A 12,558-nucleotide genomic window follows, 5' to 3' on the forward strand; every position below is an offset into this window, starting at 1 on the left:
CCTACAGTGCAGGCACCCCAAAGGGGCAAGCAACAGAAGGTGTTTAACAGTCCCTGTACTGTGTCTGGCTGGGATAGAGTTAATTTGCTTCATAGCAGCTCATATGGTGCTGTGTTTTAGATTTGTGACCAAAACAACGCTGATAACACACTAATGTTTTAGCTATTGCCAAACAGTGTTTGCACGGTATCAAGGCCTTCTCTGTTTCTCACTATGCCCCCCTAGTAAATAGATTGGGGGTGCACACGAGGTTGGGAGGGGACACAACCAGGCAGATGACCCAAACTAACCGAAGAGATATCCCATGCCATCTAACGTCATGCTCAGCAATAAAAAGGGAGAGGAGGGAGCTTGGGGGGGGTTAGCCACCTTTTGTTCAGGAACTGGCTGGGCATCAGTCTACCCATGGAAGGCAGTGAGTGTTTGCCTTTGCATCCCTTGTTTTGTTTTCTCTCTTCCACTTCTCCTTCATTTATTAAACTGTCTTTAGCTCGACACACAAGTTTTCTTGCTTTTACTCTTCCTTTCCTCTTCCCCTGCCCCACTTGGGAGTAAGGGAATGAGCAAGTTGCTGCATGGTGCTCAGCTGGTTGACAGGGTTAACCCACAAGTCCCAAAACACACGGCAGCATGGTGCTGCTGTGTTCACTGCCAGAACAGATGAAGTCAGACCGACTCTGTTCCGAATGCATTAACCAGAAAGCAGTAGCCACGGCACAGTGAAAAGCTGCCACTCTCCTTGCACAGTGCTTTGAGCCTCTCAGTCCAATGATGTTAGCTCACATCTCTTGTCCTGGAGCAGCCCAGCACCACCAGCTCACCCAGCCATCACCTCCCAGTGGAGCACCACACCACCCATCTCCAATTCACCAAAGCACATCAGCACTCTAGGTGCAAAACCAATTCAAGCCTGAACTGATGGTTCCAGCATCCTTCCCAGCCAGACACGAGTCTCCCATTGCACAAAAATGTAAACAGCTTTTTCAGACAAAATCCATAAATGCTCACCTGTGGTTGCTACTCCAGCTGGGGAAGGTTCAGTGCTTGCATTTTACTTCATGCCCCAGTCGCTTTGTGGCACCAAGGAAGGGAGCAGCATCGTCTGCCAGCACAACAGTCAGTCCTCTAGGCAGGACTAATGATGTCAGATTTCACAACGCCAGCTCCAGCTCACAACCTCTTGTCTGCCTTAGTTAACGCATTGCCAAGTCCTGGGCAAGGCAAAGCAAGGCCACGTCTACACCTGCGGGGTCAGCCACAGTCCCTGGCCACTCATCCCACGGTCCGCTGAGGCTCACAGTTGCAACCCTGGTCCATTGCGTGCCTGCGGCTTGCCCGCTGCCCGCACACCCAGCGGACCAAGGCACTGGCATCAACCTCCGCCATACCTGCCACAGAGGCTGTTCGTGTCTTGCACGGCCACCAGAAGCTGGGCCAGACCAAACCCGCCCAAGGGCTCGCCCGAGAGATGAACTTGGGTGGCAACGCAGAGAGGAGGGATTTGGGAAGGACACGGTCACTTCTCAGCCTCGGTGAGGCTAGGTGAGCCATTGCCCACTGGAGGATCCCGGCTCTAATCTCATCTCTCACAGCACCTTTCAAATTAATTCGTTAATTGGCATGTCAGGCTGTGCATATGAAACGAGGATGCATGGCTCCCTCTGCCGGCACGCGGCCCCAGGAGGAGCCCCACACCCAAAACCGAGGGAGAAGCTGGACCCCTGCCCAGTGGCTGCCAGCCCACGGCTGCTGCAGGCGCCCAGGGCTCGGGGCCAGGCCCTGGGGTCCACAGCCCGGCTGCGCACCAGCCGGCGGGCAGAGCTGACCTCGGCGGCGGGCACCGCCGCGGTGAGTCCAAGATCTGGCACGGGAAGATTCCCCAGCTCCCGTGTCGGGAGGGTGAAGGTGCGCCCTGACTTTGGATGGTATTACTGGAGCAGGAGTTCTATTGCAAAAAATATCATGCCATTGGTGAACAGTCCAGGAGGGCTGTAGCAAACGGGTGTTCAGCTGACTTTTAAAAGTTTAAGCAGGGATGTAATTTCTTAAGGACTCTGCTGATGCTCAGCTATTCCTACCCGCCTGCCATCAAAAGGTTCAGCTGTATTTCATAAGTGGGAAGGCAGCCAAGCTCAGAAAGCTGGTAAAGTCCAACTCCTGAAGGAACTCCTCACCTGCATGTCCTCGACCTTCTCCAGTGACAGGGGAAACAATTCCCTCTCCCACACATACACAACACTGTCACCAACAGCCACGTGCCTTGTCAGGGCCCTAACAACAGGAGAAAAAGCTTTTTCATGCTGTTAAAAAAAATAATAGTGAAAATCCAGAAGGATTCAAGGCCAAGGGTAACTCTGGAGTTTGGTACCAGGTTTTGGGGGCCGGGGGGGGGGGGGGGGGGGGCGACAACAACAGTGTCCTGTCCCAAGTTACCAAGCTCATTTGCTCACTTTTAGTATGGGATCATCTCAAACTGTTCCTCTCCAGAGAGGGTGACAGGGTGCTGGCTGCAGAGAGGAGGAGGTGCTCTGAGCTTAGGAGCCACTTTTAATGACAAGGATTACTGGAGAAACAGCATTTTGGGGATTTGGGATTCCAGGAAGCAGCTGCAGTAGGAGCCGAGGGAGATAATCCCACTGTGACAGAGAGAGATGCAAGGAAGCAGGACTGGAGAAGGGAGCACAACATCCCCAGGCATGCAGAGAAGCTACTACTGTCTTACACAGGGCACCCCACAGAAGGGGAACAGCCATCCTACAGCAGGAGGAGGCTGCTGCAACAGGAGCCGGGCCCAGGGCTCCCAGCACCCTTCTGTCCTGGGATGGCCAGACCATAAGAGCTTCTAAGCCTCTGGAACAGCCAAACCTTTACCTGTCCTTCCTGACTCTGCCCCGCGTGGGGACTTAGACCCAGAGGAGCAATCTGCCCCGCAGCCTGTGATCAGGAAGTCCAGTCTCCCCCACCAGCTTGCAGCCCCCAAGCCACCTGCGAGTGAACAGCCAGCAAGGGGAATCCAGGCTCTGCCAGGGACGGCAGCGGGGGGGTACTGAGGGGAGCAGGCCCAGGACGGGGTCCGGGGGTGGAGGATGTGCACCCCAGGGCACCCGACTCCAGTGCCTCTTGAGCGGGCATGGGGTCTCAGAGCCTCCCTAAGCTGGGGTCTGCCTGCACGCAGCTCCCAAGTGCCAAACCACAAGGAAGGGCAGCAGTGGTCCAGAAGGAGGACAAAAGACGGATGGCTGCCGCCTGCAGAGGCTGTGCTGGGTTCCCAGGTGCTGCTGCGCACAGCGCTGAGGGACAAGGCTTCCCTAGCTGCCGCCACAAGCCTGCAGCTGCAGCGTACAAGAAGGACTGTGTGCTGTGAGGTACTGGATACAGCTCACCTGCAAGAATGAGCTCTCTCCTGCCAGACCAGTACCACAACCCTATCACACACTCCTGCTCCGACTCAGTTTTGCAATCAAAACCTCAGGGAAACACTAGCTTACCAAAGCAGTGTTTAAAGCCTGTGCTTGCTCCTGCAGCCGCTGCTTCAAATTGCCGCACATCCTTGCTCTGGTGGGTGTACGCACCTTTCTCCATCCACATGCACACCACTACCTGTCTGTACCCACATCCATACATAGGCTTCTGCTAAAAGGAGTTCAAAGCTTTTGAGGCTCCATTTATTGCCCAGGATGTTTCTATGGCGACTCCCTTCACATCCCATCATTGGCTGCAGAAAGCTTCTGGCCATCAACAGCTTCAGGTGAGTCGAGGGCCTCAAGCTTCAAGTCACCTGCAGTTGTTAATGCCACCAGCTACAGTTAATTAGGAAGAGATTAACAAAAACCCACCTGAAGTGGCAATGTTGAGTGAGGCAATGTCAGCAAGTAAAGAGGAGTGATCCTGTCTCCTTTCCCTTGGTATTTTCTGGAGTACTGCACCAGGGAGGAGCAACAAAGAGGGGTATGGGGTATCTGCAAAAGGGTACTAGACAAACAGTTCTGCTTTCGTGATTCCCTAGAAGGACTTCCCAATCAGCAAGGCTCACACAACTGCTGTAGCCGGAGTGCAGGACCACTTCACCCTATGCAGTGGCTGGCCCTGACATGCTGCTTCCCAAACCAGGGACAGGATGCTCTCAGCTCTGCTTGGTAAGCACCTGACTAAATGCTTCGACAGGGCAGCTGTGGATTCATGGCTGTTGCTGACAAACACCAGGCCCAGCATCACTTCCATTGCACCCACAGCTTCTATCATCAGCTAGTTGGGGTCAAATTCAGCACAGATGACAGCAGTGACAGAGTGTGTGAGACAGGCAAGGTTGCTCTCTGTTTGTGGAGCAGACCCTGCACACAACAGTTTGATAGTAGTGTTAATAGGCACTTTTGCCCAGAGTCTCAGTCCTGCAGCCTGTGAGCTAAGGCATAGCTCTCTCACAAGAGATCTGAAATTAGGAAGTGTAGCACTGAGGAGAGTCGGAACTGAACGAGCTCTGTTGGTCTTATTGTTCCAGGCTCATCGATGGGACTGCCAGAGCCACAGTGAGGGGCAAGGAAGTGAGTAAAAGCAGGGCAGCAGAATGGGGCAGAGAGGAGGCAAGTGCAGATTTCTCACAGACAAGAGAAGCAGGGCAGCACTGGGAATCCAGAGAAGTGCTGCCATTTGCTGAAAAAATGTCATTAGGTTGCAATGAGTATTATAACCTTCACCTGTGTTTAGTGAGCTATCCTGAGATGGGAGAAAGGAGACACTTCCTGAAAAGCACCTTGATTTTCAGCACTGCTTGTAGGTTTAGCAGCAGGGAATGATCCAGTCCAAACCTGGCCCTTGGGCTGGAACACAGATGGACCAGCTTGGGGCTGGCTGCCTTTCCTACACCCAACTGCACAACTACCCCCACTCTAAAGAAGAACAATGCAGGGGCCTCAGCTTAGCGGGGTCTGCCTTCCACCTTTTGCTCAAAGAGGCCTTATAGGACCTCTGGGGAGAACTGCCTGACAGCACCGGGGCTGCCTCTATCCGCAGGTGGTACCAGTGCGCACACTGACCACCACAGCCCTTCCCTGCGCTGGAGCAGGGCAGCCAGGCACCGGTAGGGAGGCTGGGTCAGCTTGGCGAGGAGGCGGCAGAGCAGGCACTCTGAAACCCAAAGTTTAGAGATAAAAGCCATGCCCAGCCCACTGAGGCACAGGCAGCCCCAGACCAACCCATGCACTGTGAACGGTCTCTCCTCACAGTCCCACCTCCTAGTAGTGTTGTCTATGCCCATTTGCCTTACGTGCACCAGGTAATGTTAATAGCAAAGGGAGCTCTGCAGTGGGCTCTACACCCAGCTGCCACCTACCACATGCCAATGCCCACAGCGTCCCACAGGCCCTCAAAGGAAAAAAGAGAAGGTGTCGTAATACTGTCAAGGAGGCGGAGACATCCATTTGCAGGGAGAACTCAACCACACAGCAGGAGGATCAGAGGAACAGCATCACCAAGAAGAGGACCCACAGCTTCCACAAGAAAAGAACCTACACACTCTGCAGGTATCCCAGCTGGCTTTGTGGGATTAGGAAAGGCAGAGATTGCTGAAGAAGACATCTGCTTTTGCCACCCAGCCACTGCACTGTAGAATCAGCACTAAAGTGCTATCCAACAACCCTTCCCCAACAGTATAACACAGCTACCTCCTCTCAGCTGCGGCACAGAAGACAATGAAAAGAAAGAAAAATGAAGGAGAGACAGAGCCAGACTAAAGTAAAGTCTGGACTAGTCTCTGAAAACAGGGTTGTTGGAAAGGATAAGACTTAAAATTACTGTAATGTGCTGTATTCTTTTTATGGACTTTGCAAATAATAAAAAGTGATGATTAAATGAAAAAGAAATTGTGAACTGGGAGGATGGGTCTCTGCAGTGGCTACCGGCAGGAACAGAAAGCCCCTCCACAGCTCTCTGAAGCAGAAACTAACCCACAAACTGAATGCAACTGCAGACACAGATGCCTCACAAGGCTGAGCAGGTACTGGGCACGGGTGAGTCCCAGTCCAAACCCCTGCAATGAGCTCCCCATATACCAGGTCTGCACGGGAGCAGGGAAGGCTGATAGACAGCAATATTGCTGCCCAGACCCAGCCACAAAGACCCAGCTTTTCTGCTGGGCAGGGACTGTGCTTCATGAGCAACATGGCTCACAGGAACATGCAGGCATGAGCCCTGCAAATGCTCAGTAGCCAAATCCAAGGGGCAGAACTCTGCACCCCCACCTGCAGCCCAGGGCACGGCCACAGGCAGACATCACCCAAGGACAAGGTAAAATGGGGGAGCCCTGCTAGCTGGAGAGCAAACAGCTGGCAGGTGCTAAGGTGCAGGGCAGGATGCTCTCAGGGCTACAAACGGTCTGAGGCAAAGCTGATTACATCCCTCCCCATCGGCCATCCTTCCCTGCAAAGGAATGCCATGGAATAAACTGGTGGTAGAGACAAAAGAGATCCAGTGAACAGCAAGGCACTGTACACCATGTCCACCTACCACCTCAGGCAAGGAATCTTGTTGGGACTCACGCCCACCTAATCTTTACATGTAATTTTTCAAAAAAGCAGATCACTCAAAATGGCCCGTGCCTCAGGATATGTATGGACTTATCTGCAGAGAAGTGTCATTGCTTGTAAACCCAAACACAGTTGCATAACCACATGGTTAAAAGATAACAACACAAATTCATACACGGTTGTGTTCTTATGTACAAATACTGTTTAGCGACATGATGTCAAAAGAACACAAGTATCACCACACTATTTCTCCTTCAGTCTGTTTTTCTTTACTTTCCAAATATGGGCTTTCAAAATATAAAAAGAATTATTTGAAAAATATGTAATTATACTTTAAAGGAATATAACATCAGATCAAATCCCACCTGAAGTCCGGTTTTATTTCAAAGCTTCCACGAACAATCTAATCCTTCTAACAAAATAAAGTCCATGGTTAGCAAAAGGGGTTTCAAGCAAACAAACCTGTCCCCCACAATATTTGCTACCAAATTTTACTACTATGGGCCGCTGATTAGAAGCACAAAAGTAAAATTTGCTAGGAAAAAAGCCTGCTAGCTCAATATCATTTTCAAAGTGCAAAAACCCCCCAAAGCTTATTGGACAATATATACAACAAACAGTAAATTATGACCCTATTCTGAGAATCCTTACACACAAGCAAGGAACTATGGATTTTTCAAATATGATATTGCATTTTAAATCATGAAAATATCATATTATTTGATACAGAGCTAGGAAAAATAGGATTTTAACTGTTATTTTTAACGCACTGACAACCTTTTCATATTTTTTTTTTTCTGGAGACCTGCTAGCTTCTTTTGAAAAAGAGTTTAAAAATCGACCTTGTTTCACTAGCCACTTCTCTGTCCTAGGTATGAAATCACCATATCATATTATAAAGTGTCAATGCACCAAAAAGCAAAGGGCATCTTTTTTTTTTTTTTTTTTAGGCAGGAACAAAGCTGGCTCTTTTTACCCATGAAACAGCACATACTTTTTCTTTCACAAGCCCACCAATTTCAACATTGTATTATTCAGCAACCAGCATTTCATACAGAGACCAAACCTCATTTGCTCTGACCCCCACCTCACGGGAGCAGAGATATGTACGTGATACAAAAGTCAGTACAGAATCTGGGCCAGCTCATTCAGATTTCAGTGGGCTCTACCCTGTGCTACACTCAGGGTACTGTCAACATTTTCAGGGATTTCATCAATGAGCAGCAGAACCACCCTTTGGCCTTGAACACAAACAAACATAGTATCAGCACAGGAAAACCCTTTCAGATTCTTGTTTCCATTTCCCCCTGCTATGTGATACCCAAAGCCAGAGAACCAATTTATTTTCAGCATTTGAAAACTGATGTACCAGGATCATGACCTCCAACCCCGATAATTGTTTGCTGCAAATACTCGTTGCCCAGTGCTCATGCGAGAGGTGGAGAGCATCCACCGGCCTCATAAGGGAAAACCTGGCAAAGCCCGGGCTCTGTCTGAGCTGGGCACAAGATCTACAAGTACAGAGACTGCAGGCTTCAGCCATTCTTTGAACATTAGGTACTCTGAAGAGATAGAAACAGGTCCCAAAGAAACAGTGATCATCTGAGATTTCCTTGGTGGCGTTCAAGACTATGGTATTGGCTGTCGTTGCAAACTGTGGTATTTTAACAGCATAGTACCAGCCTAATAGCAGGGACAGAGAGGCACATCTCTCCATTTATTTCCTCAGGCCATGCAAGCAAGCTGTGGAGAACCAGAGCTCTGGTGGAGCGACTCTTCTTAGGTCTCTCAGGTCCAAAGTCTTCCCTGAGATGCACTGCACTGTCTTATGAACTTATGCCTGAACTCTTGAGCCTGTCTCTCCTTGCTGCTGTCTACACCATCATCCCTGTAACTGGTCTTGTTCACGCATAAAATGAGGTTAGAAGAAAAGACAACATAGATCTCCGCAGACTGTAAGGGATGTTACAGCTGTCAGAAATCAAACAAAAAAAGAAAAGAGGCACCTATTGCATCCCTCCTTCCCCTGCTGGCACCGCGAGCGACCGCAGGAGCCTGGCTGCCACAGGATGTGCTCCCAGGACGCTCTGCAAGATGCACTTGGCATGGCAGCTCTGGGCCTGGACGAGCTGCTGTAGCTGGGCACGCAGAAGGAGCAGACGTGGCTGCAGCACTTGCTCCCAGGCGGCCTGTGCACAGCCATTTGGGAACCACATTTTAAATGAGGAAAGTGCTAGTTTTAGCACAGTTATTTTTAGTTTGTTGTTAGAAAAACGTGGCTCTGTAAAGAGAGATGTTACCCTGCCTGCTAAAAGGACTGGGGCAGGACTCCTCGGGCGTCTCGGCTGCACGTTCACACACATCCCCAGGCAAAGCCCCCGTGGTAGCTAGCGCGAAGGGCTCCGGTCTCAGCAAGAAAAGCGGGGAGACGGCTCTTGGCTAGGAAGCAGCCCAAAGAAGATGTTTCACGAGACCACCGGTTTAAAAAGGAGCTGCGGCTCCTGAAGCCCCCGAGCGCTTTCACTGAAGGCTACGCTGAAACCCCGCTGCTGACAGAGCCGGCGCCGGAGCCCCGGGGACCACCGCGCTGGGCGCCCTGGCAGCGATGCCCGAAGGGGCACAAAACCTCCGGCTCCACCCGCCCCCCCCAGCGCCGCGAAGCGACCCAGCGCTCCCGCCCCGGCGCGAGTTCCGCGGCGCCCCGCCGTGCCGGGGCTGCGCGGCCCGAGGTGGCGGCGACCCCGGCCGCAGCCCCGCGGTCCCGGGGCGGCCGGAGGCAGGGCCGAGCCCGCACTCACCTGCGGGGAGCGCCGGCCGCGGCCCCGCCGAGCGGCAGCAAAGTTTGCGGCGCGGCGAGGGACGGCGAAGTTGGGCTCCCCCGCCGCGCCCGCCCCGCCGCGCCCCGCCGCCCGCGCCGGCTCTTACCTGGGGCGGCGGCCGCGGCGGCCCCCCCGCGCGGGGCGCTCGGCCTCCCGCGGCATCCTGCGCGGCACCCGGGCAGCGCGGCGCCCCGGCCCGGAGCGGGGCGCCCCGGCGGCGCGGGCAGAGAGCGGAGCGCCCCGGCAGCGCGGCCCGGAGCCGATCGCAGCCCCGGCAGCCGGGCAGGGAGCGGGATCGCGGCGCCCGGCAGCCCGGCCCGGAGCGGATCGCGGCGCCCGGCAGCCCGGCCCGGAGCCGATCGCAGCTCCGGCAGCCCGGCCCGGAGCCGATCGCAGCCTCGGCGCGGCGGGCGGCGGCGGCGGCGAGCGGAGCCGGCTGCTGGCACCGGGCGGGCACGGCGCGAGGCGGGGCGCGGGCGGCGGGGTGTGTGGCTGGGGATGCATGTGCGGCGAGAGCCGCCTTCCTCCCCCTCGCTGCCTTCGCTCCCTGCCTTCCCTCCTTCCCCGCCAGCCCTGCCCAGCCCAGCCCAGCCCAGCCTCTGCTGGAGACTCTGAGAATGCAGCGCCGGGTCCCCGCCCGGGACCGCCGGCCCCGGGGCGGCCGGCCCCGGGGACCCTCCACTGGAGACCGGCCGCGGTCGCCGGCCCGGGGGACCCCGCCGCGGGGACCGGCCCGCTCCGCGCCTCGGGACCCGGCGCCAGGGCCCTGCCCCACCCGTGCCCTCGGGACCCGCCCGGCCCCGGCGACGGCTGCCGCCCCCGGCCCCCCGCGGGCCGCCGCGGCCCCCCGGGAGGGCGGGATGGCGCTGCCCGCAACGCGGACCCTCTCCCCCGCCCCGCGGTGCCAGCGGCCCTACGGTGCCCCGCCCCGGGCACCCGCGTCGCCTCCGCCGACCCCGGTACCGTGCCTGCCCGGGGGCCCTCGGCAGGGAGCGAGCGGCGGTGCTGGCGGCGGGGGGGCAGCCCTTGCCTCCCCGGGGCCCGGCCCGGCTCCTCCGAGCGCCAACGCCGGGCGGCGCCCGGGGCTGAGGACGCACAAACTCTGCGCATGGGAGCGCAGCACTGGGCGGGGGTGGCCGGGGCATCCGGCAGGTCAGGGAGACCCCAGCCCGCCCTTCCCCAGCCCCTGAATGGGGCCAGATCCCGAGGGCCCGGTGGCCGCCTGGCAGGAGCTCCGGGAGGGGCTTTGGGCACCGCTGGGGCTGGGGCTGGGGCTGGCCGACCCCCTCCTGATGTGCACCGGGGCGGCCATGGCAGCCGGCATCCTCAGCACCCACCTCAGGTCTCAGGTGCTTCTTCCAGAGCCCTGCTTGAAGTGTGGCAGGCGCCATCCAGGCTCAGCAGCACTCAGGGGTTGCAGGGGCAGGAACGGCCGCACAGCTCGCCGCCTGCAGTAGAAAGTCACATACCAGCAGGATCCACAGCAGAGTGCCACGTTTACAGACCACTCTGGGCACGATCAGGACAGGTGGAAGGTGGGAGCGGGGAAGAAGCTCAAGGCTGGTGAGGCTGCAATATTATTTTGGGACAGATAAATCTGATCGTGGTTTAGCCACAACTCGGGCAAACAGCCCCCAGTGGGACATTTTCCAGTCTCCACTGTCCAGGGTCTCACATCTTACCTGGAGAAAAATGCTCTCCTGCTTCCACAGCAATCTCTGGTATTGGGCCTTGGAGTTCGGCCCTGGAAGGAACACGAGGGAACACCGGAGAAGGGAATGCCCTGTTGCTCCACGTGTGCAGCACCTTGCACATGGCAAACAAATCCTCTGCTTGGCCAGTAAGGGGCCGACAGCCAGTGGTAACCCAGCAGCAGGTTACCCACAGACCACCTGGGTCTGCTGCTTCCTGCACAGGCAGGTGGCCTGCAGGTCAGGGAGAGGCGGATGGAAAGCAAAAGAGAGTGGTTTATAATCACAGCATGAATCCAGGAGTGACGACTCCTTTCCAGGACCAAGAGATGAACAGGGCACAGATCCAGCAGCAGCAGGCTCCGGCAGCTCTCCTCCCCACATTTGCACCGGTTCGTACAAGGCTTCCCATCCTCATATAACTGCATGACTCCCACCCTCAAAGGCCAATGGGGCCCTGAAGAAGACCTAGGAAATACTCCATACCAGCCCCTTCAGACATGGAAGCATCTAGAAATGTCCTCAATCCCAGTGTGAGAGCGAGAAACCTCCCAGCTGCAAGCACTGCTGCCAAAGTAGATCCCACTTGTCCCTGCTGCTCTTGTAGGGAAAGGAGCAAAGCCTGGAGTACAGCTGCTCCACCACTAACACTGTCTGCAAACAGAGACCTTGCTCAGTGCCAATCTAGCCCTAGGACAGCTGCTGGGCTCTTGTGCCAACACTGACACAGGCACTGGGAACACCCAGATCCTTTCCCTGGGACAGCCAAGAGGCTGTCTCTCACAGTGCGGTGGCAGCGCAGATGGAGCTGAGCCCACCTGGCAGAAAGTATCCAATAAGCTGGTGTGGTACTGGGTGGAGATGGTTCCCGCGCTTGTTGTGCCCTTTTCCAATCTGTTTTTGCTAAGACCCCCTTACCGTGGAGCCAGGGAAGGTTTGTCTCTCCTTCCATCACCCCATCCCCATCTCACAGCTGGTCCGGGCCTAATCTGGTTGAAGATGTCCCTGCTCATTGCAGGGGGGTTGGACTAGATGGCCTTTAGAGGTCCCTTCCAGCCCACACCATTCTATGATTCCATGATCCTCTGATGCTATGCCCTCTTGCTGCTGCCCTGCAGGGTGCCAGTAAGGCCAGCCAGACCTGCTCCAGCCCAGCTCCCAAACGAGCCCCAGAGAGCACTGTAACAAGGCACATTACGACAGTCCTGACAGTCCTTCCGTGAGACCTGAAGTCGGCAGTGCTTCAGGGTATGCCCAGGTCACACAGTAGGACAGGCCAGCAGCTGCCCCATGCACTGTGGGGAAGGGGTGACGGAGGATGCGAAGCAGGAGAACGAGGACCACCTGTGACATGATCGCTCCCTTTGTGAGCACGACTCCCCACATGCGCCAGCACTGAACGCAGCCTCCACAGCTCCATCCTGCAGCCGCTCTCAAAAGTTGACATGTCACTTTCATGTCATGTCTTGTATTCTCAGTGACAGGAGGATGGATGTGTCATCCTTTGACTTTGCTGCCATCCCCTTT

The 12,558-nt window shown here is 55.6% G+C and overlaps 1 protein-coding gene across 7 annotated transcripts in view; it reads right to left on the minus strand.

Annotated features, from left to right (window-relative positions):
* Positions 1–11,112, minus strand: part of CDH22 (cadherin 22) — a 90,115-nt gene extending 79,003 nt beyond the window's left edge. For all 7 annotated transcript variants that reach the window (XM_049817011.1, XM_049817010.1, XM_049817013.1 and 4 more), the window contains exons 1-2: positions 11,023–11,112; positions 10,678–10,909 (exon numbers count right to left, since the gene is read on the minus strand). The gene's annotated coding sequence lies outside the window, so the exon portion shown is untranslated. The remainder of the gene's footprint in view (positions 1–10,677; positions 10,910–11,022) is intronic.
* Between the last annotated feature and the right edge of the window lie 1,446 nt (positions 11,113–12,558).

The sequence above is a fragment of the Accipiter gentilis genome, chromosome 14 (assembly GCF_929443795.1).
Source record: "Accipiter gentilis chromosome 14, bAccGen1.1, whole genome shotgun sequence".
NCBI lineage: Eukaryota > Metazoa > Chordata > Aves > Accipitriformes > Accipitridae > Astur > Astur gentilis.